Below are 27444 nucleotides of genomic sequence, written 5' to 3'. Positions count from 1 at the left end.
TTAAATACACAAGTACAAGGCCCTCACTGGGGTCATATGATCAGAATAATTTTCCTTCTATTCTTCGCAGTTACTCAGATATCAGTGCCACAGGTTAGTCCATGATTAGAGGGCGATTTCAGTGTAACGTGCGGTCAGTTTGTACAACCAAGGGCTACATGATATGCCTGTGAATATCACAAAGCCCACCCACTGCTAGGTCCAAATACATAATTAGGCATCAATATGTTGAGGTCTACATAACTAGCTTGTATTGAGCAGAATTACAATATATTCATATTGCATTGTGGCTAAGTGGTTAGCACTTCTGCCTCACAGCACTGGGGTCATGAGTTCAATTCCCAACCATGTCCTTATCTGTGAGGAGTTTGTATGTTCTCCCCGTGTTTGCGTGTGTTTCCTCCAGGTGCTCCGGTTTCCTCCCACGCTCCAATAACATACTGGTAGGTTAATTGGCTGCTAACAACATCGACCCTACTCTGTGTGTGTCTGTGTGTGTTAGGGAATTTAGACTGTAAGCCCCAATGGGGCAGGGACTGATGTGAGCGAGTTCTCTGTACAGCGCTGCGGAACTAGTGGCGCTATATAAATAAATGGTGATGGTGATATTCATCTATTTGTATACCATACAGTATGGGCAGCAGGTGGTATAACTACAATGCAAGCAAGTCACAGCTCCTACATATTCACCCAATGGCCAGCTCAGAAGATAGACCGTCACAGGCTTACCTGCTTGTTGACCAAATATATGGTGGAGGTGGGATGGTTGGGTAAAATTGACAAAAATAAAAAAAGGCACTGCCTATCAGAGTCCACACACACTGCTATCCAACTAGTTGGCAAAACCGCAACTTGACCAGATCAGTGAGCAATTTGGCCGCATACAGTGATAAGATTTTCAGGTACCGGGAGCTAAAGCTAGATTGCTGTGTAAAGCATTTATGCCTAATTGTGCCAAATGTGATGATGGAGAGTCATTGTTTGACTTGTGTCAAGTTCTACCCATCCAATCAAAAATCAGATTATTTTGAAACCAATACAATGGTTACTAAGGTAAACTACCCAATGGACCAACAAGAACCACACTGCATGCGGCCAGCTGAATAGAAGGGTGTTCACAACATAAAGGTTATCCGATGTTATTACTAAAACACTTCACCTTATAGAATGGTATACAAGAGTGTTTCTCAAATCCAGTCTTCAGGGGCCCCTTACAGTGCAGGTTTTCCAGGTCACTAGTGAGATAATTATACCACCTGTGGATCTGTTAATATGAGTCAGTCAGTAATGAATACACCTGTGCTCCAACCAGGAGATATGGAAAACCTGCACTGTTAGGTCTCCCGGAGGACTGAATTTGAAAAAACCCTGGTATAGAATCTAAGGTGACCACAAATAATGCAATGTTGGTAGGTCATATAGGGTATTTGTTTTTGGGTGCAAAGTAAGAATTCAAAAAAAGCACATGGATTTGGTAATATAGAGTTGAAGAAAAGTTGAATGATGACCAGTGTCTTTACGTCATAGATTATGACAAAAGTTGCCTGATCCTGCATACGATAATCCTATTCTATCCTAAATCCTCTTATGTTAATTTAAAATAAATTCTATCCTGAAATAACAAAACATAGCAGGTAGTCTCAATAGGTCACAAAACATGTGCTAGACATCCGCAAGACTGAATTCCCCCAAATTGCCAATTTGCATTCATAGCACACTATTCAAAATGTGATTTAATAATAAAAAAAAATTGTTATTCCCAATTTTCCACACTGTGTTTAATACATATACAGCATATTAACAATTAATTGGCACTTTCGAATTTCACACTATATCCGTATATCTAGAATGCCTGAGAACCAATGAACTAGCCTTAAATACATCCCCCCCCCAGCAGTCTAATCTATACTGTAGTTGTTCAAGACAGACAGATGTAAATAACCACGGTTAACACAACATTCCTAAAACCAATACACAGGTCTCAGTAAATAATGGAAATCTGTAGTAAAATAAAAAACACAAATATTAGTCTAAAATGCTAGATTTGAAAGCCTTTTCTAAACATTACACTGAGAGCGAACATAATAAAAAAAACCTTGGTTTAGATGGAACAATGGGGGCTCACATTTTCCTTGGCCATTGTTAAAGAAGACTATTCATAAGATGAAAAGGATAGAACCTTATGTAAATAATTTAGCAGATTAAATATTAACTTCAGAGCCTTATAATCTATTGTACAGGTCCCTTCAAACTAGTAATCTGGAAACACTTTGAGAAGGTTATCAGTGCAGAATGAAAAAATAATAAGGCTTTAGAGACCTTGCCAAAACAAGAGCTGTACCACAATACGGCACATACAAAGGGCCGTCTCTCAGCATTCAGTCTTTCTGTGACAAAAAAGGGTGGAAAAAAAACAAATACTTTACGAGAGAGAGAGAGGGAGGTCAGATCGCCAATGACGTTTCCATTCTTAAAGGATTGTAATATAATCTCTGTTCATCACAATAAAGATTAGGCTGTATTCCAAGCAACACCAAAGTGCTTACAATTATGTGTGGATCATGTTGCAATCTCAGTATTGACCCCCCAACCTCAAGAGGGGAGAAAACAAAACTATTTAGAATACAATGGACCTCACAAAGTGCATGGATAGACTCAACACCCCCTCCTCTACAACAGGTAGGAAGCAGCAGGGTGGCTGTCTATCAACCCCCGCTCAGATGTAAATAGTTAAACACACTCCCCTCTTCAACAATGTTATTTTCATACTTTGTTGGCAAAATGTTGGCACTCTAGATGGCGGCCAACGTCTCATAGTTGTAAAGCCAATACAGTCTAAAAGACCGTAATATACGGGCAGCACGGTAGCTCAGTGGTTAGCACTTCTGCCTCACAGCACTGGGGTCATGAGTTCAATTCCCGACCATGGCCTTATCTTTGTGGAGTTTGTATGTTCTCCCTGTGTTTGCGTGTGTTTCCTCCCACACGCCAAAAAAACGCAAAAACATACTGGTAGGTTAATTGGCTGCTAACAAAATTGACAGTAGTCTCTCTCTCTCTGTCTGTGTGAGGTTGTTAGGGAATTTAGACTGTAAGCTCCAATAGGGCAGGCACTGATGTGAATGAGTTCTCTGTACAGCGCTGCGGAATCAGTGGCGCTATATAAATGGTGATGATGAATATACAAACTGATATTTTTTTTATTTTTTGCTTAAAGAGTACCTGTAATAAATTGGTTAAGCTCACTAAACAATTCAACAAACTATGCCGCTATCAATTCCCTAGTAATTAGCGACATCATGAATGCATAAACGCACAAGTGACTGTCACTAGATCCTAACGTATGGATCTGCTGCGTTTTCATCAATATTATTGGATCCATCCAAAAAGTGGCTACCTACAGTGTTAGCAAATAGGTGCAAGTTAACTAGACATGTTTCATCATAGAAGTACATGTTGGTATGGCTTACAGCTTTCTTTTACTGTGTGTTCAGTGTCGGAATCCACACCTATTTTTTTTAAAAAAAATTTAATGTTTGCAATTCCCTCCGCCACTCCCCTTTGCTTTTCAAGTCTGTTCACAATGGGAGAAGTAAGAAGATACGTCTCTATCCAGTGAGATGAACTGCACAAAGCAGGCAAGATCCAAAAAGAAGAGGGGTAAGTAGAGGCACTCCGGTCCCCAAGGAAATAATGTCAATTAAAACTAAATTTTATTAAATTCTTATTAAAACATCAAATAAAAGCGGCGAAATATGAATAAAAATGTAAGTTGTGTATGTAGTGTGTTTAAAATACAAACACCCAGCAGTGGCAGGTATAGGATATCACAAGGGCCAGTTGAGTTGCATTGAATACATCCAGGAACGTGTCGCTTGTCAATAAAAGGTTCCGCAATCAATTCATATCAAAATAGTATCCAAAACCATATGGATCTACCTATGGCCTATTGAAAATGTGTAACCTATAGGTTAATCCCTATGCAGTCCAGCTATGAAAGGGGGAATAAAATCTTGCCCCTAAATGTGTGTGAACATCTATGTATGACCATAATAGTTCAAAAAGTGGGAATATAGAGGAATTGGAGAGAGAAATGTGTCACCATAGTGTATAAATTATCATGGGTAACACTTGTAAAGCATTGTCTATAGACGTTCATATAAAACATTTATTGTATAGGTTCTTTACTTGCTATGTTGTCATAGTATTCTAAAATGTGGTATATCGGGTCTAAATAGCAAGAGACACATAGTTTGCAATCACTCGAAAGGTAAATAAAACGTGCGCTTGCACATATATACCAAAAAGTGATATTGTAGGGTAACCTTATCACTTATTGAGTGTATCACCACTCTAACACCTAACAGAGTAGTGTAATAGCGTTCCCATTACGACCCACTTAATTCACACATATAATCGTAGCTATAATATAAATCACTGCATCCCGATCACGCGCATATTATTTGAGGGTAAATGAAATACCTCTAGCGCTTTTTACTATATATACACGGGACTGCTAGCCACGGCATGCACCACCGGGTCCAGATGCCACTGTCGGGTGCTTGTGACGTCACAAATGACGCCACTAAGCCTCGACGTACGTTTCGCACTTTGCTTTCTCACAGAGGTCAAGAGGCAGACGAAAGAAAAACATTTAGATCCAAACACATCTATTTATTGGCCGCTATATATCCAGAAAATGGAATATATACAGTGTCAAACTGGGGTGTGAGGGGGAGGGGCTTGCCTACTCTGGGAAAGTCGGGAGAAGCCAAAAGTTCTGGTAGTGCCAGGAATGCAGGTCTTTCTCCCGGATCGCGCCCACTTCAATAGCTGCGAATGGCATTATGTTGGACCCAACCCCGCTGCAAGTATGGGCATAAAGAGCCCAATGGGGAAAGAAACCGTAGGGGCTCACAAAACAGTGCACTTAGAGGGGCCGATTCAATTTGGCTGTGTTCGTCTAGGAATAATGTGGCCTGCGCACTATTACCATTAGAATGGTAATTTTAACACTCAGGCCTGGAAGCAAAAATCTGGGTAAAATTACTATATTAACGGTAATACTAATATCGTTATAATATTAGCGCCACATTACTCCTAGAATAACGTGGCTGAATTTAATCGTCCCCAGAGTGCGTAGCAGAGGATATGACTAGCGCAGTTCTTCAACCACCTTCCTCCCCTCCTTTTTCAGATTGACCCATGTATGCAGGACAATCAGGCACTACGCTTATCCATTGCTTGCTTCGCATTAACGTCATCTGTCATACTGGCTAACACTTGGAATGATTACTGCTTTTAAGTACTTTAATAAAGTTTTTATTATTTTTACATATGAAGGTTTGGGGACCTTTTTTTTTTCTCTTAAAGAATCGCTTATTGATAAGTAATATTGAGTGATATGATGCTTCTATATTCTTTAGTATTGATATTTATGGGTCATGCACTCCGTAGTAATCTGGTGCTGTTTTATTCGGTCTTCCATCAGGCCATGGATAATAAAACACTTTGCATGATTGGAAAATAGGACCATATTGGTCCTGCAGGTACAGTGACAAGTGAACACACAAAGGATCATTTACGGAAAGTAATGGCCCATAGGTGCATGAGTCTTTTTGTGCTTTAAACCAGGCACGGCTTTGCCTTCTGAATGTATATACGATTTGGATTTTCTATAACAAATCAAGAAAGAGTGGATTTTTGGATTGGGTTTTGTATCAGTTTATCACTATTATCATGCATATATTTGCTACTATTTATGTATTCTTTCGAACAATTCTATTTTTCAAGTCAAAAGGATCTTGTTACAATTGTAATATACAGTAACCATGATCATCAAATGCAGTACAGTGCCTAGTCTAATCTACTATATTAAATACCTAGTCTAATCTACTATATTAAATGCCTAGTCTAATCTACTATATTAAATGCCTAGTCTAATCTACTATATTAAATGCCTAGTCTAATCTACTATATTAAATGCCTAGTGGCGGGTGTGAAAAAAAACCAAAACAAGCTGCAGCGCCACCTGCTGGGCAGAGTTATACACTGACCTATATATTTCTTGAAGGAGAAGTGACAGTTGGGAGTGGTTGGTGGTTGCCGGGGGTGACAGTGGGGAGTTTTTAATACCTTAAGTAGCTTGATGAAGGATGTGGCGATGAAGATGAAGGATGAGGTGATGGAGAAGAATGATGAGGTGGTGACATGTGGACAAAACCATGTTAAAAAAGGGCGCTTGCGTCGGGAAGTAACGCTCTTCCCCTGAGGAGGCCTGGACTAGGCCCAAATGCATGACAAGAACCTTTTTAACACCTTAAGTAGCTTGATTTGACTAGAATGCATGAGTATCATGCACGGGTTAACTTGTATTATATATATCTATCTATCCATCCATCCATCCATCTTCTACACCACTGCACCGATTGGGATGAAACCAACAAGAGGTGGTCCAGGTGGATGGTGGCCAGGTTTTAGGAGGTATCAGGTCCCGGTCTTCCCATTGGTGTACACTGTCCAAAGCTTCTCACTGGATGGATTTGGATAACATTTATTATAAAAACAGAAGTGACACTGGGCAGCTACCTCATGGGTGCGTTGGAAGAGCTTCTAAGCTACTAATCATTTATATAGTGTTGGCAGTTACATCCAACTCATTGATAACGTAATAACTTGAGGATTTAAACACGGGCAATGCTGGGTACTTTAGCTAGTTACTGAATATTAGGACATTTTTTTATCACGGTTTGCCTTTATTACACAAGTTTATGATCGAACACAGTTATAATTTCCCATTTAAGCTCTGTAGTGATGTATTTTTTTTAGAAGAATTTGAATTCACTCTAATCATCTGAACTATTGATTCCTTTTTAACTTACTTCACCCTAAACTCAATGGTTTCTCTGCATGAATGGGGGGTCTGGAAATTGTATTCAAATATTGTCAGCCATGCATCTATATAGAGGAGATGACCCCCTACGGACGACGTTTACTCTACACTGAAATGGTCAGGTCAATAGAGAAGAGAATTTCAGATCACAACGCATATAACAGTAATAGTTTTATGGATATGCAAATATACCAGTGAAAGAGCAAACCATAGAATTATAAAATATTAACAGAACTCAATAGAGGACAATACCCTCTATAGTAAATGGAGAATACAGGAAGCCGTCAAGTAATTGTGTGACCATATAAAATGCAAAACGATGCAGGGCGAGTGCTTATACATGGGGCGCTGAACTCAGCTGACCTCTAATATTCCCACACTAAATAAAAAAAATAAAATAAAGAGTAGGAATTGTTCTACTATTCCTTGCAAGGCATGAGTCCCTAAGAAATACTGCAGATTAGCTTAATTTAACAAATTATTTAAGATTATTGGCTGTACGTTAAGATTATGTAAAATCCGTACCCAGATAACCGGTCAGGGCAAATGTCATACAAAAACACGGGAACTACCAGTAGATGAATCGTGGTAACAAATCATTTGCCCCAATTATAGGATTCCATCGGAGGACACTAACCATACACAAATGTGGGTACTTGAGGATCTCAGGTAAATGCACGGGGCCATCGATAGCTGTAAGGTATATACATAAAGGGGCTTTCATCAATGATTGGACAATCCATGGTGGCAGCTGGCTCTATTTTCTTGCACCCATGGTCTAGCTAACATCCTGTAAGTATTCTCTGTACTATTAGCCTTTGTAAGGCTCTATGATCCCTATTCCAAGTGCTGTTCGTGCTGTGACCACCAGGCACCCAACAGACCACTGCCGGGTGGAAAACACCCTTTGTACACAACCCTTAGAAAGAGCGTTGTCCAGCTGCAATAAAATAAATTATACAATACAAGCTCCCAACTTCAGAGATTGGAGAAGCCCCCAGAGGACCCTCCCTTCTCTCCAAACACTCACTTTCTTTACATAACAAGCGCTGGATGTTGAGAGGGAGATTTCTGAACAACGGACAACTATCTTTACGTCATTTCTTAAGACACGCGCGCACACACACACACACACTTCGACTCCTACACTAATTTGGATAATCCCCTCTATTTTAAGACAAATCTTTCCAATTAGCTCCCAATTCCTGCTCCTCACAACAGTGCAAACAGGGAGCCGAAATAATGAGGTTGAAAATAAAATAGTTACAATGGCAATGCTCATAAACCATAAAAAGTTATTATATACAGTTTTACATGATAACGGAAGGAAGTGATTATCTCTAGGTTAAGCCCCAGAGCTGAAACTAGAAGCAAAGTTATAATCAGTCAGGGCCGACGCCATCAGTGGGCAAACCATACATTGCATATTTATTTTGGCCTCGCCCCTGGGCAGGTAGGGTTGTAATAGAGGCCCCAATCCTGCAGAATGCTGGAGAATGACCTGCTCTCCCAGGAGAGCAGACCTACCTGGAATTCAGGAGTCTCCTGGACGTTCCGGGAGATTGGACAAGCATGAGTCAAACCTCAGCAGTCGCATAGTGTTCCAAAAACACTTAATCAGCGTCATGTTAGTGGCCGGTGCTCCCCCACTTTTCACCCTCCGCTGACATGTAAAGCAGACAGCTGCTGCTCCTTGGTTTAGTAATGGGGAGGGCGTGTGGTGTTGCACAAAAATGTCACAGCCCAACACCACACCCCCAGCCTGAGGAGCAGAAGATCTGACCCACCTGCCCCCTCCCCACCACCCACTAGGTAAGAAGTAGGGGGACTTAGTGGTGCCATTCAGGGGAGGGGTGGCACCTAGGGCACCCATGAAGACTGTACAAACCTTGCACCCAGTACATGAGGCCTATTGAGTATTAGTCCACCGATTGCATTGATAGAGATTATATATATATATATATATATATATATATATATACATATATATATACACACACATATATATTTCATATTTTTTTTTAGTTACGCAAAATCCGGCATCTATGGAATTAAAGTATTGCAAAGCATTACCACTCTGCAGTTGTGCACACGCATGCGTCGGCTTGCCGGCTCACCGCATGCGCAGTAGAACTGAAAAACGGAAAAATTTAAAAAATTAATTTGTTAATGGACAAAAAATTCTTTATTCCAATATCAAAACATTCTCTTTTTAATGCTAACACCATCCAGAACAGGTATTGTGCATGGTACTTATACACTGGGGAAACTTCCAAGTGTAGGAGGATATATAAACTCTCTTTTTCTCCGGCCACAGGGCTCTGCTCACCTTATGCCACCAATTAGAGGCAGGTCTCTGATAAAAGCATTAGGCTCATTATAAAACAGTGCACATGCCGAGAGGACCATACAAACATAAAAGTTAATTTTCACATATTGTGGCAGCACGGTGGATCAGTGGTTAGCACTTCTGCCTTACAGCACTGGGGTCATGAGTCCGAATTCCGACCATGGCCTTATCTGTGAGGAGTTTGTATGGGTTTCCTCCCACACTCCAAAAACATACTGGTAGGTTAATTGGCTATCTAAATTGACCCTAGTCTGTATGTGTGTGTATTAGGGAATTTAGATTGTAAGCTCCAATGGGGCAGGGACTGATGTGAGTGAGTTCTCTGTACAGTGCTGCAGAATTAGTGGCACTATATAAATAACTCATGATGATGATATTAATTTTCAATATCACAACTGGACAGTTAGCGCAGTATATTATTCCTCATACCCAGGACATAGCTGGACCGGCAGATGCTCAGCGGGTGCACCGAAGCATGTTACACCCAATTCTGTCTCAGCAGACCCTGGAGCACTACCAAGCCCAGCATGTCATGTTTACTGAATTGTATTATAACATGCATTTTAGCATTTCAAATATTCCTACTCAATAAATATTAACTTACAGAGCCCCGAGAAAAAGAAATACATGATAAGAATTGCATACAACATGGAGAAAGACACGAATTTTATTGTTAAGTGGATCATTATTGAAAAATAGGGACATCTTCAGGGACGAAACCTTGGACAGCCCCTGAAAACTAGGACAGTTGGCAACCATACCCAACATTACCCACACATGACCCAAACACTATAGCGCAGGGCCCTCTTAAGAACATCTTGGGCCCCCGGGCACAGCAATGCACCGGGGCCTCTATATATACAGAAAAAAAAAAATATGGATGTCGGGCGGGCGTGATGACGTCACGCCCGACATGCACTGCGCGCGTGACGGAGGAGGAGACCATGGAGGGACCAGGATCGCCAGCTGACAGCACGGTAAGTATTTTTTTTTTTCAGGTTTTTTTTTTTTTTTCCCTCCTCCGACGGGCCCCCCTAGGCTGCAGGGCCTCCGGGCACCTGCCCATTGTGCCCAATGGGAAAGACGGCACTGCTATAGCGATGCTCCAGTCAAGGCGTTTAGAAGAGTTAAATGGTTTTGAACCAAATGTAAATAATTTAGGAAGCGAACACAACTACAGCGGGTGAATTATTGATAAACCCAGGTAAGCCCAGAGGGTGACACGTCGCTACACAGATCTAATGATACATTCACACAGCTAGTGAGAGAGAACAGTTAATATTTCATCATCTCATACACCTGGAACAATCCACAATCTAGACATCTTCAGATAGAATCATTGGTATGAAACTAATTTTTGACCAAATCTTTATTACATTTGTTTCACAATGTTTTCAAGTTATTACATATTAAGTTGCAGGAGAAAAGAAAAAAACAAAACACATTAGTAGGCTATTTAATATACCAATCCTCAGCCATTCCAAATGAAGTCCTTTCGTTGGTTGAGAACTGGCACGGTGGCTTAGTGGTTAGCATTTCTGTCTCACAGTACTCGGCTCATGAGTTCATTTCCCAACCATGGCCTTATCTGTGTGGCGTTTGTATGTTCTCCCTGTGTTTGCGTGGGTTTCCTCCGGGTGCTCCGGTTTCCTTCCACACTCCAAAAACATACTGGTAATTGGCTGTTATCAAATTGACCTTAGTCTCTCTCTATCTGTGTGTGTGTATATGTTAGGGAATTTAGACTGTAAGCTCCAATGGGGCAGGGACTGATGTGAGCGAGTTCTCTGTACAGCGCTGCGAAATCAGTGGCGCTATATAAATAGCTGATGAGGAAGGATTCATGGATTTACTAAACAAGTTTTTTTTGGGTCTATCACATTTATTTATAGCAAGCTCATCTTTTTAGCCACAGGGCAGATTGTTATCATCATTTATATAGCGCCACTAATTCCGCAGCGTTGTATAAATCAGGAGCAACTCCCCCTGTAATGCTTAACTGGAGTCTGTTACACAAGTGGGTGTGTATAAGCTGCATAATTCAGATGTCCAGTTTCCATGCACTTATGCCATTAACAGAATGTTATTTCTTATTACTTTATTAGCGTGTAATAACCACACGGACATCAGATATAACTTGGCAAAATGTCAGTTTATTTTTATTTAAATGAAAGTAAACGCTAAGATTTTGGCGGCGAGAGCAGAGCAGTCAGCAATCAAACGCAAAGCCGAACAGTGTAAGGTCAGACCATTACCCACTGGTCCCAGGAGTAAACTCCTTTATAATTGACTGATGTTAAATCGGGCTAACGAGACGACTGCGCCCCTCCTGGACTCACCATTGGCACCCACTCAAAGCCAACCAAGGGGCCCTTCACTCAGAAGGGCCAAGAGTCGTGACTCTTTGGAAGGTGCAGTGACCCCAGCCATTCTGGTAACACCATATGCTTATTATCTGCTGACTGCCCCCTCTCCTACCACGGTGCCTCCTTTGTGAAAGGAAAAAGGGGATTGTGAGAGTGAGCCCAAATAAGCCAGGCGGGAGGCAGGCAAGGGATGCGGGAACCAAGAGACCCGCCCGCCCCCAGAGGGAGGATATATAGGGAAGACCTTGGGTCCTCCCTGTGACACCCATTGGCTGGGCACTGCAGCAGCATTAAACCTCAATGGTAAGTCCCTGTCAGACACACAACATGGGTTTAGGTGCGTTCAGCCTATTATTTCTCTTAGCTTAATAATATTTGTGCAAAACGTATTTTTCGAATGACCAAGTTTATAACTACCTGACTTGTCTACTCTCCCGGAATGTCTGGGAGACCCTGGAATTTTAAGTAGTTCTTCCAGAGCCCGCGAGTTTCCTAGTGAAGTAGGCGGGAAGGGGGCCTCTGACGCAATTCACTGAGAATCACACAATTTTGAGAACAAAGCAATCACGCAATTTCGCCATGGGTGCAAAATGTCACAATTCGCCGTGCCACGCCCCCACCACCACTACACCCCCCTGCACTTGCCCCTTGTCCTCCCCAAAAGGATTACTACTATTGTAGTCCTTTGGTCACAGCCTGGAGGACTCAGAGATAATATTGGACCCAGTACCTGATCTTAAGTGCCCTACTGATGGAATGGGGGAGTCGGGGGTGGGATCCCTCTTCCCAAAGTCTCTATCTAATACATCTGATAGTAAAGAGGATGTCCAGCCCTTCAGAGAATGATACTGGCCACGCAGTCCTGTTTATTTTTAGATTGGACATCAGATCTGCTATCTATCCAGCGCACAGGCCAAGGGCAATGGAAATAAATGTATCTGGACAATATAATTATAGGGTGTATTTATTATTAATATAATTAATTATTATTTATTAAAGTCCTAGAATGGGTGAAAATCGATCCCTATCTACCAAAGCCATCGGCCGGTGAACTCGATCGCTGGCCTATTTATCATGGACAGAGGCGGCACCGCTGCGGTCCTCCCGTTGCTACAGTCAGGGGTCAACAATGGCAAAATGTCTTTTTAAAACAACAAAACAGTCTCACAGGTGTTTGGGCTGTAAGGGAGATCTGGTCATATTTAGCAAAGAGAGAAAAGACCCATTTTCGGCAAAGAGAGGCGTTTTTGCTGGAGACAGAGCCCCTTCCCCTCTATGAAGGGGTTACCACCGGTGGCAGTGCCATTATTGCCAGAGGTGACCCCAGCGGCGATGGGGGAAGGCTATTTAACAAGGATCATGTGGTAAACGTACCGCAATCATTCTGCTATCTCCATCAGGCTGGTTACAGGAGGAGATACTCCATTCAAAAGAAATCCATTATTATTCAAATGAAGCACCTTTTCAATTTATTTAATTTTTTTTTTAAGTTATTTTTAAACGTCAATAGTCTTTTTCATTGATTTTCAAAAATTAAAAAGGGATATTTTTAAAGACCTGAAAGAGAAGTAGTAAAAAGGAGAGGGGAAAAAGTAAAAGTGAAAGAAACAGCTGAAGTTGAAATAGCCAAGTCCCTTATCCTGGGGCCACACAGGATACATTCGTTACAAAGCAGAAGTGCCGGCTAATTGTCACACACATTTCCACTGCTTTAGCTCTCTGTGTATTATCACACAACGTTTTGTTAGTTATTATCAGGTTATTCATTACACGTAGGGAATGAAGAAGTTCAATGCATGAACTTTGCTTTCTTTAAAAAGGTGCCTCAACCACCATCTTCCTGCACTTTCTACAATCCAACTTTTAGGAGGACCATTCGCTCTCCGGTCTGTATGCTAAACGCCAGGCGGCCAGATTTTTGTCATGTACATAATTGTATATGGACAAAATTTGAACAGCTAGGTCAAACACGGATCTATGAGCGTGGTCAGGTGATGAACAACGCAACATGGCCATCGTATGGATCTACCATCCCTCCAGGTATCCGATGGCGCGTGGTTAGGCGCTAATCTGGGTTGGTGCTCAATATAGACCATTACATGCTGCAGTTTGTGGTTAATTAGCTCTAGAACCTTTAGTCTGAGTTTCCATTTTCCACCACTTCCCCTCCCCACATGGTGACATTGCCCCTGTTATATACAGCACTGACAGGTCACTGAAGATCAGCACATTCATCTCCTGAAATATTCTGTGCTGCTTTTCAACATTCTGATTTGCTAGAAATCTGGGGACAATACAGATGAGCAGGAGATGAAGACTATTTATTAAATGGAGAAAAGCCCCACTCCAGGCAAAAAAATTCGGTCCACTCACTATTTAGCAAAGAGTCACTGTGAGCGATAGTAACGCTATTGGCAAAGATAACCCTTGCTGGAGATTAGATTTGCTAGGAGAGCCAATTTAGCAAGGATTGGGCGGTACACTACTGCCGTAAATCACCCACCCAAGACGGTGATAACAGAAGATAATATATGAAAAATATCTATCTATTATATGAATAAAAACCATTTTCTTTTCATACAACAATAGTTTTAAAATATATCTTTTTTTTCTTCTTTTCATTCAATCGTGGACTGTCACACATACCTGTATTACTCCCAAGACTGATCTGGCATTGCGGCAAGTTAAATCTTACCACTCCCGGAACAGTGTCGCTGAGTATCTCAGGTGTCACAGCAAGATTTAAATGAAAAATCATGGTGATGGGTGGTTTTCCATTGCTGCAATAAGTGGAAGTTATAAACAGAACAGGTATCGCTGTAGAACAAGTACTTTTGAGATACTTGTTCGATAGACTTTCCACATGCAAAATCACGGGGAAGCCTTGTTTACCAAAGCTGGTGAATCTTACCAACAGCACCCACGTGTGATCGGGGTTGTGTCATGATGTCGGGAGGGGAACGGGAGCAAGCAGGAAGCCACAGACTGAACATTATTTAGTGGAATGAGCAGGGTCCTCCCAACAGTACGCAGTAGTGTACGAGTTATGCTGCAGTTAGATTGTGCTCTGTATGACAAAGTTCATACAACCAACTGGTTTTGTTATGTGGATTCTGAAAATTAGGGGCAGATCTACAAAATCAGGATGTGCAAACTGTCCTCAATGTCCACCAACTGCTGTACCGTCATGTGAACCGTAGCATTGGTAGTCTGGACAGGATGATGCAAACTAAATCATCGTGGCCACATTATACCTACGTCTCCCACTGTCTGGGAGAACTAAAGACTTTATCGGGAATCCATAACACACTGTACATATTAAATGACAACACAACTATACGTGTACATTTAAAAACACATGTAAGGTACATTTATTCTTGGCCCTATAAATCATCACCTTGCTGGAGGGAGGAGAGGATTAACTATATCAGTGCTGGGTATATTCAGCCTTCTATGAAGGACAATTTAGCTTTTTAAATAGCGGAACTGTTCAGAATAATTCAAAGTTGTTGTTTTTTTTTTTATCTATAAGATTTCATCGTAAAATATACAAACAGGGGCGTTTCTGAAAACGGTCATGTAGAAAAGTGTGCTGTAATGCTTAGCAACCACATTCCGTTATTCTTCTAATGCATAGGAACAGTGGCGGGCAACAGACGGCCCACGGAACCTTCACCTGTGGCCCCACATTCATCCAGCAGGTCCCAAACTTGTTCCTCTATATGTTTAAACAGAGAAAAAGAGAACGGGGGCAGCAGATTTCTGCATCATGTGACCTCACCTGGCACGGGGGGGGGGGGGGGGGGGACCCTCCATAACAGAAGAGGGTGAGTGCAGTCTGCTCTCCCTCAGTGCGGCCCTTTGGAAGGTTAGAGGGCCACAGATGCTCCTCCAAGTTAACCAAGTTGTCCATCACTGTATTAGAAATAAAAAGCAAACAGTATTAGAACTAGAGATGCTCAGGCTTGGTTCCCCGAGAACCGGACACACTCGAACTCTGAATTGAAAATGAGGCAAAACGTCATTGTTACGACCACGGCGATCCAACGCCATTTCACAGAGGGACACAGAAGGGGTAGCACAGTTCTTGGCAGTCTGTAGAGCAGTTGGACAGTGTCATAGGTAGAAAAGAAAGAGGAGGGGTAGCAGTGTTCTTCAAAGTCTCCAGTGACATTCAGGAGAGCTCCATTGCTCCATTGCTAATTGTCATTGCTGAAATAGAAATAATAGGGCTGGCAGGCTTGGTCTTCTAAATCTGCAATCTTTGTTTGAAAGTGTATGAAGATATTATTGTGACCTGTGAGGTGGTCAAAATTGACTGCAAATGACTTGAAAATTAGTTTTATTGAGGTTAATAATAACGTAAGGCGAAAAAAATAAAGCCAAAGCCAAAACCACTAAATTAATCCAGAACACGGGGGTCAGTGAACATCTCTAATTAGAATGTTATCATTTACCCACAAGACGAGGAGTTGTTCCAGACTACAATACCTGCCAACACTGCACCCTGCGTGACGAACTTAGATGCTCAGCAGAGAAGTGTTCCTGAAAATTATTATGAAATGTTGGCATCTATGTCCTTTGTGCCCTTCATCAGAACACTACCAAAACAATAATTCACATCATGCAAATTAAAGCAAACATTTCCTGAACAGTTAGCGAGGTCAAAAGATCCGAATCCCAATAGTTGGCCCCTCCAACAGGGAGGAGGTAGAACATGTGTTTTGGCAAGGTAAAGGTGACAAACTGCACTCACCACCTTATCTGAGGTCATCACACCATGGCTTCATAGTGGAGTGCTCAGTGTGAATCACAGTGCTCACAATTCTTAAGCACTGTCATGAGATGTGTCACCTGATTGGATGATAGCATCTGTCCAATCACATGCTCCCTTTGCAGACTCAGACTTTAAATACAGGGACTGTTTAAATGGGGAAAAATAATAAATCAACTGGTGATAATACCAACACTTTTAGATGTAGCGTTAAACACACGAACCGTATACCGGATTGGAGAGAATTATTTTGATTTGGCCCTTTCTTAAAAAGTGCTTTGATGGGTCTGATATTATTGTTCTTATGGTCTGTGTAGCAACAGATGGTGAAGCTATATAGGACCGACACAAGATATCCTAGAAGGGATGTCCGTCTAATCATTTGACTATTGATAGAGAACTTTAAGTCATATAGCAAAAATAGAATGAAGTACTTTGATTTTTATGTTATTAAATAGATTTTGCTATAACAATCCGCGTTGGTGTTTGAGATCATAAACAGTATATAGATTGCGCTCAGTGCAGTCTATATACTCTCCCTGGGAATAAAAGCGGGAGCAGACTACTCACTATTTCTATATATGTAATTTTTAGTATATTCTAGAATAATTTGTACCTTACCATTTAGTCAATTTATCAATTAGAGGAATTATTGTTGGCCGTACAGTGTGCCATTAGGAGGTAGTTTGTGTTTATGTATTGATGGGTGTTTGGGGTTGGGGGGGGGGGGGGGACGACTCATTTTGGTGGCACAGCGGTTAGCGTGGTTGACTAGTAGTAGAGGGGCCTTGAGATTGTTTCTGACCCAGCTTGTTATTCACATGGAGGGTGTATGTTCACCTTTTGTTCACGCAGGTTTCCTCTAAGTGTTCCAGATGTCAAGAAAATGGTTATTAGGAAGACACACCTAATGGTCGTGTTACCAGAAAATCCAGAATGTGCAGCCCATTAGCACTCCCATATATGTAATAATAGCACACCCACAAGTCATGCAGCAATACCTTGTATTGCAAAATACAAAGCAAACATTTATACATAACGTAAGTTTCACTGGTGCCAAAAAAAGCCACCGTACAGCCATGTGCGAGAGGTACAGATGGGATGAGCCTAGTTACTATGGCAACAAACATGATATAGGGGTGTGTGTGTATAATATATATATATATAATTTTTTATTTTTTTTTATTTTTTTTTTCCTCACACACACACTTTAGATTTAGGGTTTCTCTCTATTTATTCCCCGGCCTGTTAACAGCTATTGCAAGCAGGTAGCCATCGCCGAGGGCCTCTTGCGACGCCTCGACATGTGAAGCCTAATTACCAAGGACATTGACAATACAAGTACCATCGCTGTCCTCTGATTGCATTAGCCGGTGTTGCCCAGATTAAAAAGCACTTTATCATACTATTTTTTGTTTTGTTTTGTTGTTTTTTTCCTATTTGTTTTTCTATTTTATCTCTCTTTTAACTTCAATATTTATTTATTTTTGTAGAATCTGGAACTAGAAGCCCAGTCCAGGCTTCCAATTCCACTCTCATGCCTCAGCCGGCATGCACAGAGGGTCCAAGAACTGGCAACGATAAGAATGCAACATAACACCATTTAGTTACTTCTCTGTTCCTGTACATTGGATGTTCTCGGTATCAGTTTTATACACAACACAGCCTCCTTTTATGGTTTATAGCTATAATGTACAGCGGTTTTCTGTTTCATACTTTACACCGTACTCGCCTACTCTCCCGGAACGTCAGTGGGAAGCTCAGAAAGTTTAGTCGTCCCTCCCAATCCCGGCAGAGGCGGGGCGTAATGACATCAATAGTGTCATTGGGACCCGTCCCCCGCTGTGCGATGCCGTGAATTTTCCCATTTCATAGGAGGGGGCGGAGCCACTGTGACGTGATTGTGGCATTACCCGGAGAGGAAGTAAAAACAAAAGTTGGTTAAAAGCTGCACTACCAGGACAGAGTACGGCATTACAACTTTTTCCATATATTTTTTGGGGGTTAGTCTCGCTGTGGCTTCTCATTCATTCTCCTGCTCAAACAACTGTTCTGCAGTCATTTTAAAAGTGGTTTAAAAAAAAAAAAAAAAAAATGTTGGTGGTAATATAGCTTTAATTCGAGTTCAGCCTGGATAGAACATGGGGCCTTCCCTTCAAAAACCTAGCATACTTTCATCTGGTGTACTTGTTTGTGCTCGAGTACAACACGTTGGATGTGTGGGCTTTGTTTTGTGTGGAGGGATATCCGACACCAGGGTGTATCCGATCAGTTTCCTGTGCAGGTGATACTATTTAGATGCATCGGTGGCTAGCCCCTCCTACTTACAAGTCCCTACATAAGGACAACCAGGAGTTACTCGATCTTAAATACTCTGCTCTGCTTTTACATTTAATGGGAATCGCATCTACACGCTCTTGTCCTTATGATCTCTATAAAGTAGGCAAGCATGTGTTATATAGGGGGCATAATCAGGGAAGGGCTGGCAAATTTTAGTCCCGGGGACAAGGATCAACTTGAGCAGCTTATTAGGGACATTTTAAAGGAAAAAAAAACAAACTATGGGAGCGGGCATATTTATGAAAGGGTGAAAAGACCCATTACCCCCATAAAACGGAAGGCTTATAAAGGGAGTTTTTAAAACTGCAGTACTAAAGACAGAGTTATGTTGATGCTAAAAATGTCCCAAAGTTATTGTGTAAAGACTGAATCATACACCGCAGCTTTATGTACAGTCTTCCCAAACAAAATTCCAGGTTCCTTTTTCCTTTTGCTAACCCTATGACCCAGCAGCCAGTAGGCACAAGTTGAGCATCCCTGCTATGTGCAACTCTCCTGCTGGCACATGTTGGATCACGTCCTGAAAAATAACCTCTGCATAGTTATGCAGAACAAAGACAAAAAAAAAAAACAACAAAAAAAATAAAAAAATGGGCGCTGGTGCTAAAGAAAAGAGTTAATGAGGCAAGAGGTGCGAGGGTGCTGCCGGCAGAACAAGTCCGGATCAGACATTGCTGCAATACTGGAGGTATAAAACAATGGAGTGATTACACGGAAGTATAATAGGTCAAACTCCTTAGAACATTGTATAAGTAAAATGCTAAGAAAAGTTATTTTGACTTTTACTGTTCTGTATAGAAAGCCATATAGTTCTACTTATTGGGAAACTGTTGCAAGTTGACGCTTCACTTTTGCAAAAGAAAGCTCACTAATGTGCGATTATTGAAGGCATCAGCCAGTACTAAATATACACATCTATGGAGCTATGAAAGATTCAGCTCCATTATTATTATTAATTATTGTCCTTTATTTGTTAGGCGCCACAAGATTACCGCAGCGCCGTACATAATACAAACAGTAGACTATACATGGTGAAACAGTACTGAACAAGAAACAAATAATACCAATATTTCAGAAACTCCAGGCATGGCTATTGCAGTAGAGATGGAGCAGAAGAACAGGTATGAAGACAGGAGGGAAGAGGGCCCTGCTCATAAGAGCCAACATCCTAGGGAGGGTAACATACATCAGGCACAGAGGGGAGTCAGTTGAGGGGATATAGCAAAGGGGAGTGAAGAGGGGGTCGGGAGGAGAGAGGGGAGAACGAGTGAGTGGAGGAGATGAGAGGGTTAGGTGGATGGTTGGTAGGCTTTGAGGAACAGTTGAGTTTTAAGTGCCTGTTTGAAGGAGCACAGGTTAGGAGACAGACAGATGGAGCGAGGGAGGTCGTTCCAGTGACGGGTGGGGAGTACGGGAGAAGTCTTGGATTCTGGAGTGGGAAGGGGTGATCAGAGTGGATGAGGGGCGACGGTCATTGGATGAGCACAGGGAGCGGGCAGAAGTGTGAATGGAGAGGAGGTTAGAGATATAGGGGGCAGTAGACTGGGAGAGAGCCTTGTAGGTGATGGTGAGGAGTTTGAAAAGGATGCGGAAGTGGAGCCAGTGTAAGGTAAGGCAGAGAGGGGAGGCAGAGGAGGAGCGGTGTGAGAGGAAGATGAGTCTTGCAGCTGCATTGAGTATAGAACGAAGGGGGGTGAGATGGGAATGGGGGGCGGTTAGGAGGAGGTTGCAGTAATCAAGAGGGAAAATGAGTGCATGGATGATCATCATCATTTTGGTGGCATCCTGAGAGAGGAAGGGCCAAATGCAGGCAATGTTGCATAGTTGGATGCGACAGGCTTGAACAAGGGATTGAATGTGGGGGACAAAAGAAAGAGGAGTCAAGGGTGACGCCCAGACAGCGGAGTTGGGTGACAGAGGAGATGGTGGTGTTATTAACAGTGATAGAGAGGTCAAGGTGGGAGAAGAATCAACAATGAGTTCAGTTTTAGAGATATTAATTTTAAGAAAGCGTGAGGACATCCAGGAGGAGATGGCAGAGAAGCAGGCAGATACACGAGAGAGGAGGGTGGGGGGAGATCAGGAGAAAAGTTGATACTGAAGAGAGATGAGAGCACCAAGGGATGTAGTATAAAGCGAAAAGAGTAGAGGGCTGAGAACAGAGCCCTGAGGGACTCCTACAGGGAGAGGGGGTGGAGGAAGAACCAGACGTGGATACAGAGAAGGAACAGTTAGCAAGGTATTAGGTGAACCAGGCGAGGACAGATCCCAAGAGGCAGAGAGAGAGAAGACTTTGCAGCAGAAGGGGGTGGTCCACAGTGTCGAAGGCTGTGGAGAGGTCGAGGAGGATTAGTAGGGAGAAAAGACCCCTGGATTTGGCTGATATCATTAGTAACTTTGGCCAGGGCAGTTTCAGTGGAGTGGAGGGGGCGGAAACTGGATTGGAGAGGGGCGAGGAGGGAATTGTCCAAGAGGTGTCTGGTGAGACAGTTGCAGACAATCCGCTCAAGTAATTTGGAGGCATAGGGGAGAAGTGAGATAGGTCGATAATTAGCAAGAGAAGTGGGGTTGAGGTTTTTTGAGGATGGGAGAGATATGAGCATGTTTAAATGAGGAGGGGACTATGCCAGAAGAGAGTGATAGGTTGAAGAGGTGTGCAAGGTATGAGTAGGCAGTGGGAGAGAGAGCGCGAAGGAGATGAGAGGGGATGGGATCAACATGACAGGTAGAAGTGGGAGATGAAAGAATAAGGGAGCAAACTTCTTCACCTGAAGTAGGGCGGAAAGAGCACTAGGCTTGATTGTTGGAGGAAGGTGGAGCGATGAGGGTGGTGGGAGAAGGATAGAAGGAGGAGATGTTTAGTCTAATGGCCTCAATTTTGGAGGAGAAAAAAGGTGGCAAAGTCGGAAGCAGAGAGGGAATGCTGGACAAGTGTGGGGGGGGGGGGGGAGAGAGGAGGGAGTTGAACATGGCAAAGAGGCGGCGGGGATTAGAGGACTGAGAAGAAATGAGGGACTTAAAGAAAAATTGTTTAGCAAGGCAGAGGTCAGAGCAGAATGAAGAGAAGTTCATTTTAAAGTGGAGAAAATCTTGTTCCCTGGCTGACTTCCTTCAGAGGCGTTCAGCAGCACGAGTGAACTTTTGAAGGAAGCGGGTGAATTTTGAGTGCCAGGGTTGGGGAATTAGGCGGCGCCAGCGGATAAAAGAAGCCGGGGCGACAGCATCCAGGGCAATGGTGAGGGAGGACCAATAATAAAACTGCTCCTGTCTAGATGGAGATAAAGGAAAATGTCAGGAATATGCCCGATAGAAAAAAAATTGGTAACATTTCAATTAACTTTGGCTTACTTGGCTCCCCTTATATTCTGGGCATGATTGTCACTGCACCCCTGAACCAGTACCTTCTAATTATAAGTAAGTTCCCATGACTATTAGTCAGGCAGTAATACAGTTACTGAATCCTAGCAAATTGATAGGCTGCCCACTGGTCTAACCCATACGATGGCTGCCTCCACTGTGTATAGTGAAAGGTCGATATTAAATATGACCGGTTTGAAGTAGTTGGCTAAAGTAGAGAAGGTTTTGCTGCACATGTGATTTTTTTGTTTATAATGAAGGCTATGTAGATCTTACATCTAGGAGGATCTAAGTATAAAGGCTACTGATGCCATCACTAAAGTCTTTGGGCAAAATGACCCTTGTGACACCAAAAACTGTGGTTTGCATTTAAAAAACAAAAAACAAAAACAACATTAAACTGGCAGACCAAGTGGTCCATTTATTATAGGAAGAAAAGACCTAGCTCCAGAGAAAACAGGGGGTAGGGGGTTGTTGCCAGATTTTGCGCTCCTCCCTATTTACTGAAGCCCATTTCCCCAAGAATGAACAAGACTATGAACCATGCTTTAGGCAGCAATAGACAATATGTTTTCAACGCTCATACAGTCGTCCAAATCTGTATGTTTGTAACCACCGGCCAAGATGCTAACCAGTCATATTGCTGACCAACAGGGTCACACAAGTGTGTAACAAAACAGATGGATCAGGATTGGTCATTTTGAACTTAAACAAAATCAGGCTGAGACTGATTTTCATGTTCTGTAATAAATATCTTTTTTTTTTTTGGGCAGCACAGTGGCCTAGTGGTTAGCACTTCTGCCTCGCAGCACTGGGATCATGAGTTCGATTCCCGACTATGGCCTTATCTGTGTGGAGCTTGTATGTTCTTCCTGTGTTTGCGTGGGTTTCCTCCGGGTGCTCCGGTTTCCTCCCACACTCTAAAAACATACTGGTAAGTTAATTGGCTGCTATCAAAATTGACCCTAGTCTCTCCCTCTCTGTCTGTCTGTCTGTGTGTGAGTGTGTCTCTATATTAGGGAATTTAGACTGCAAGCTCCAATGGGGCAGGGACTGATGTGAATGAGTTCTCTGTACAGCGCTGCGGAATTAGTGGCGCTATATAAATAAATGATGATGATGATGATGATGATGATGATGATGATAATGGACAAGTTTCACAAACAAGAGGAGATCCTAGAAAACGTTATCTATGGACTTCAGGTTAATAGAGGTTCAGGTTGAGCTACTAATATTTCCCCGAACAGAATTGAAATGAATTGTGTAATTACCCAGAAGAAAATAATCAGGCAATCAGATCCACGATGCATCACATGAGCTGGTCGTACACAGGTAGATCCATCGACTAATGGCCCTTGAGCCAAAAGAACATCCAGTTTGCACACATACTTTTAGATAGATAAATATCCATCCAGTCAGTAGCTCAAGCTGGATATTACAAGGTCCAGCAAGTGCAGCCAATGACCACACAATGTGGTATCATTTTTCATACCACCACATAACAGAATAACTACTTTTTTCCCCATGTTTAGTCATTAATGAATGAGAAGAGACATTTCACAGTTTCTTGGTTAAGTCTGATTTTGGCAATTCACAGTATTGTTCCAATTATCAGTACTATATACATTAATCATAGTTTGCAACATCTTTGTCCAGGGACACTAAGGACTAGATTTACTAAACTGCAGGTTTGAAAAAGTGGGGATGTTGCCTATAGCAACCAATCAGATTCTAGCTGTCATTTTGTACAATGTACTAAATAAAGCTAGAATCTGATTGGTTGCTATAGGCAACATCCCCACTTTTCAAACCCGCAGTTTAGTAAATATACCTCCAGGTGTCCTACAAAGTGTCTCTACAGAGCTTGAAACAACAATTCCCATTATGTCACCTTTACTGTATTCAATCGCCACAGTTACTTGCATTTTAAGTAGCCCTCTTCAATAAGTCAAACTTGCCTACTCTTGAAATCCCCCCTCTGGGAGGGGAGATCTCAGTGATGTGGTCTGGGGGCGTGGCCACATGAATCGCGTCATTAGGTCCTGCCTCCACCGCAAATGACGTGGTTTTCAGCCTATGGCAGCAGGGGGCGGGGCCATGATGACACGATTCTCTGTCAATCACGTCACTAGGGAAGTGACAAGATTCGGAAGGTGGTTCTTGCTCTCCCAAGGAGTCTGGCAGAACTCCCAGACATTTCGGCAGAGTAGCAAAAAGTATTCACTTGAAAAGCACAGACAATAAGAATATATTGTAAGACTTGTACCTTGCATGCAGAAAATTGGGGCTGTATTGTATAGTTGGGCAATATCGAAAAATCAGGGCAGCTATTGAAAACATGCGACTGTCGCTGGCAGATTGGTACAGTTGGCAACCATGATTAAATAGCACAGCTTGTGCCAACATTTATACAAACAGAGATTTTAGGTCCAAGTCAGGATTTGTAGGAGTTTAGATGCGATTTTAGGGTTTCACCGTTCATAAAATTAATCTACTTCATGTTTTTATTCCATACCTCCCATCTCTTGTGATTGGTGGACTGCCAAAGGGGTGGAGCTTAGACAAATTGGCAGAGCTCTGCCAATAGTGTTTTCTTGGGTGATCAGGGGTGGGTGGGGCTTATTTAGTCTCGATTGTGCACATATAAATGTTGTGAGGTATGCCATTCCTAGTGATACATTTACCCCCATGTCTTTGTATGTTTCAAGCTGCGAGCTTCCGGCGGGTTTGAAAAGTGGAGATGTTGCCTATAGAAACCAATCAGATTCTAGCTATCATTTTGTATCATGCACTAAATAAATGACAGCTAGAATCTGATTGGTTGCTATAGGCGACATCTCCACCTTTCAAACCCGCCAGAAACTCACAGCTTGATACATTTACCCCCCTTGATCTCTGGCTGAAAGCCATTTGCCAAATTCACAACACAAGTCCTCACGTTCATTAGAACACACCAGAAATTTGTTGCATATTCCCCCACAAACATTGTCATACCATATATGTGTTTTGTGAAATCAGAAGTTGTTAGCATCCATTATCATGAAGAACCAGTTTTATAAAATGAGCAGCTAAACACCAACCAACATCCTGACTGGGCAAAACAGGGGAGCGATTCTTTGCATTTCTGAAATGTCACACTTGCATGGTTACACATACAGGCACGTTCTCACAAGACTACTGAAAGCTGGATTCTGAACAACGAGTCCTATAACTGTGTATGGGGTCGTTGTTGTACCAAACAACTCAGATGAACATGAAAATTTATCACAACTGTTATGCAAAATGAGGTGAATGTTTTGCATGTTTCAGAGGTATAAATGTGGCCTTAAATGTTCCAAGTCCCACCCCACAGAGCAGAATGAATTTACCATTGTTGTCACAGCTATGCTAGACTAAGCGCCACAAAAAAGAAAACACTATATTGAAACGTTACTACACAGATTGTCAAAGCAAAAACAGAATTCGAAAACTGGATCATAGAATGTTACACCTCTGAAATAGCCTGTTCCACTACGAAACTCAATTTCCACAAAATTTCACCCAGACTTGTCTTATCTCTACAATACAGAACAATATGGCTGCTCACATCACAGAGATTGTGAAACACACGTATGGTAGAGTAGCGGAGTGATCTAATTGGTTGGCTTCTGTGCCCAATAACCTGATCTCTGCATGTGGGGCGTGGTTTAGCACAATCTGGATACAAACCCAGGAACATATTTGTTTCTTGCAGGCTTACACACTTTTACTGATGTCTGACATGTTTAGTTAGGAGGTTCTTTGAAGGTGTCAAAGTAGCTACAATCTACAGGACAATTGGCAATTATGTACTATATCTCTGCACACCACTCACATCCATGCCTGTGACACAAATTTTATACTATCAGTAGAGTAATTCAACATCATGTCACTTTAATATTGGATGATCTGAATAAAATAAGCCTTGCCCCAAAAAAAAAACATATTTTGCCACAGAGTTTGATTACTAACTGGTGTTCTTTATTTATATAGCGCCACTAATTCCGCAGCGCTGTACAGAGAACTCACTCACATCAGTCCCTGCCCCATTGGAGCTTACAGTCTAAATTCCCTAACATACACACACACACAGACTAGGGTCAATTTGTTAGCAGCCAATTAACCTACCAGTATGTTTTTGGGGTGTGGGAGGAAACCAGAGCACCCAGAGGAAACCCACACAAACACAGGGAGAACATACAAACTCCACACAGATAAGGCCATGGTCGAGAATTGAACTCATGACCCCAGTGCTGTAAGGCAGAAGTGCTAACAACTTAGCCACTGTGATGCCCACACTTGCTAAACATCACACGTCAACTGCAATCATGTTGGAAATGCAGGGGTTAGCTAACACAAGAACTTGCCGAGGAAGATACCCCAATACAATCACAAGTACATGGGCAGCATTTTAAGAATGGTGCTGAAAAACAAACGCTTGCAAATGCGTTCCCATCCCCATTTACACGCTTTTACTAGCTACTAAAAGCTTGAGAGTGGATAAAAGGCCTTAGGTTGGTATCAGACGAGCACTTTAAACAATAGTTTTCTGGGTAGAAGACGCAGTGCTCTTCTAGCGCATTGTTGACACATTGAAATAGTTGGACAACACTTATCCAACGCGCCACAGGATTACGTGCAGAAAACATGGTGCGCAGCGGCTTTAGATTAATAACCACCTTGTGGCAGGAGACGAGTGGTCACCCTTCATTTTAACGAGTCAGCATGGAGCAATATGGAAAAGCTCTGGCATTCAAAGCGCCGATCGGACACCGCCCTGAGGCCAGGGACGGTCACATTTTCACCATTTGTTTTATGTAAACATCATTAATAGACCTTGTGTTCAAAATATTTCTACCGTACAAAAAACACACACTCACAAATACTGAAATGACCTCACCAAGACCTGAACTTTACCTGTGTTATTAATCTTCAGGCTGAGGTCAGTGATTTTACCTCCTCATGTACGTGGTCTAAAAATTACAGTAACCACCTAAAGAATATAGACCCCAAAATAAAAATAAAAACTTGTCTTGTGGGATATATTCTGTTTATTTTCAGTGGGAAAAAGGTTTATGATTGAGGCTTTCTCAATATTTTTCTTAACAAGTATCCATTTACTGTATATGTATATATCTCACAAAGAGGGGGGGGGGGGGAGGGCAAAAAATAAAATTAAATCAACCACCATTTTTCCACATCTTATTCTTTCCTTAAATTCAGCCTAAAGTACCGTTGGGTGTACATCTATCTAACCTATACAATGTATGCAGGTTATAAAATTAAACTGTATATACACAGAATTAACCCATTAAATGAGATTATAGATTGCAAAGTGCCAACAACT

At 42.1% G+C, this 27444-nt stretch overlaps 1 protein-coding gene across 1 annotated transcript in view; it reads right to left on the bottom strand.

The window, feature by feature from the left end:
- LOC142100949 (phospholipid-transporting ATPase IC-like) overlaps nucleotides 1-27444 on the bottom strand; it is a 76703-nt gene that overhangs the window by 47809 nt on the left and 1450 nt on the right. The window lies entirely within an intron of this gene.

Source organism: Mixophyes fleayi, chromosome 1, assembly GCF_038048845.1.
Source record: "Mixophyes fleayi isolate aMixFle1 chromosome 1, aMixFle1.hap1, whole genome shotgun sequence".
NCBI lineage: Eukaryota > Metazoa > Chordata > Amphibia > Anura > Limnodynastidae > Mixophyes > Mixophyes fleayi.
Note: the sequence above shows the minus strand (reverse complement) of the source record. Positions and strands in the feature narration are given on the sequence as shown.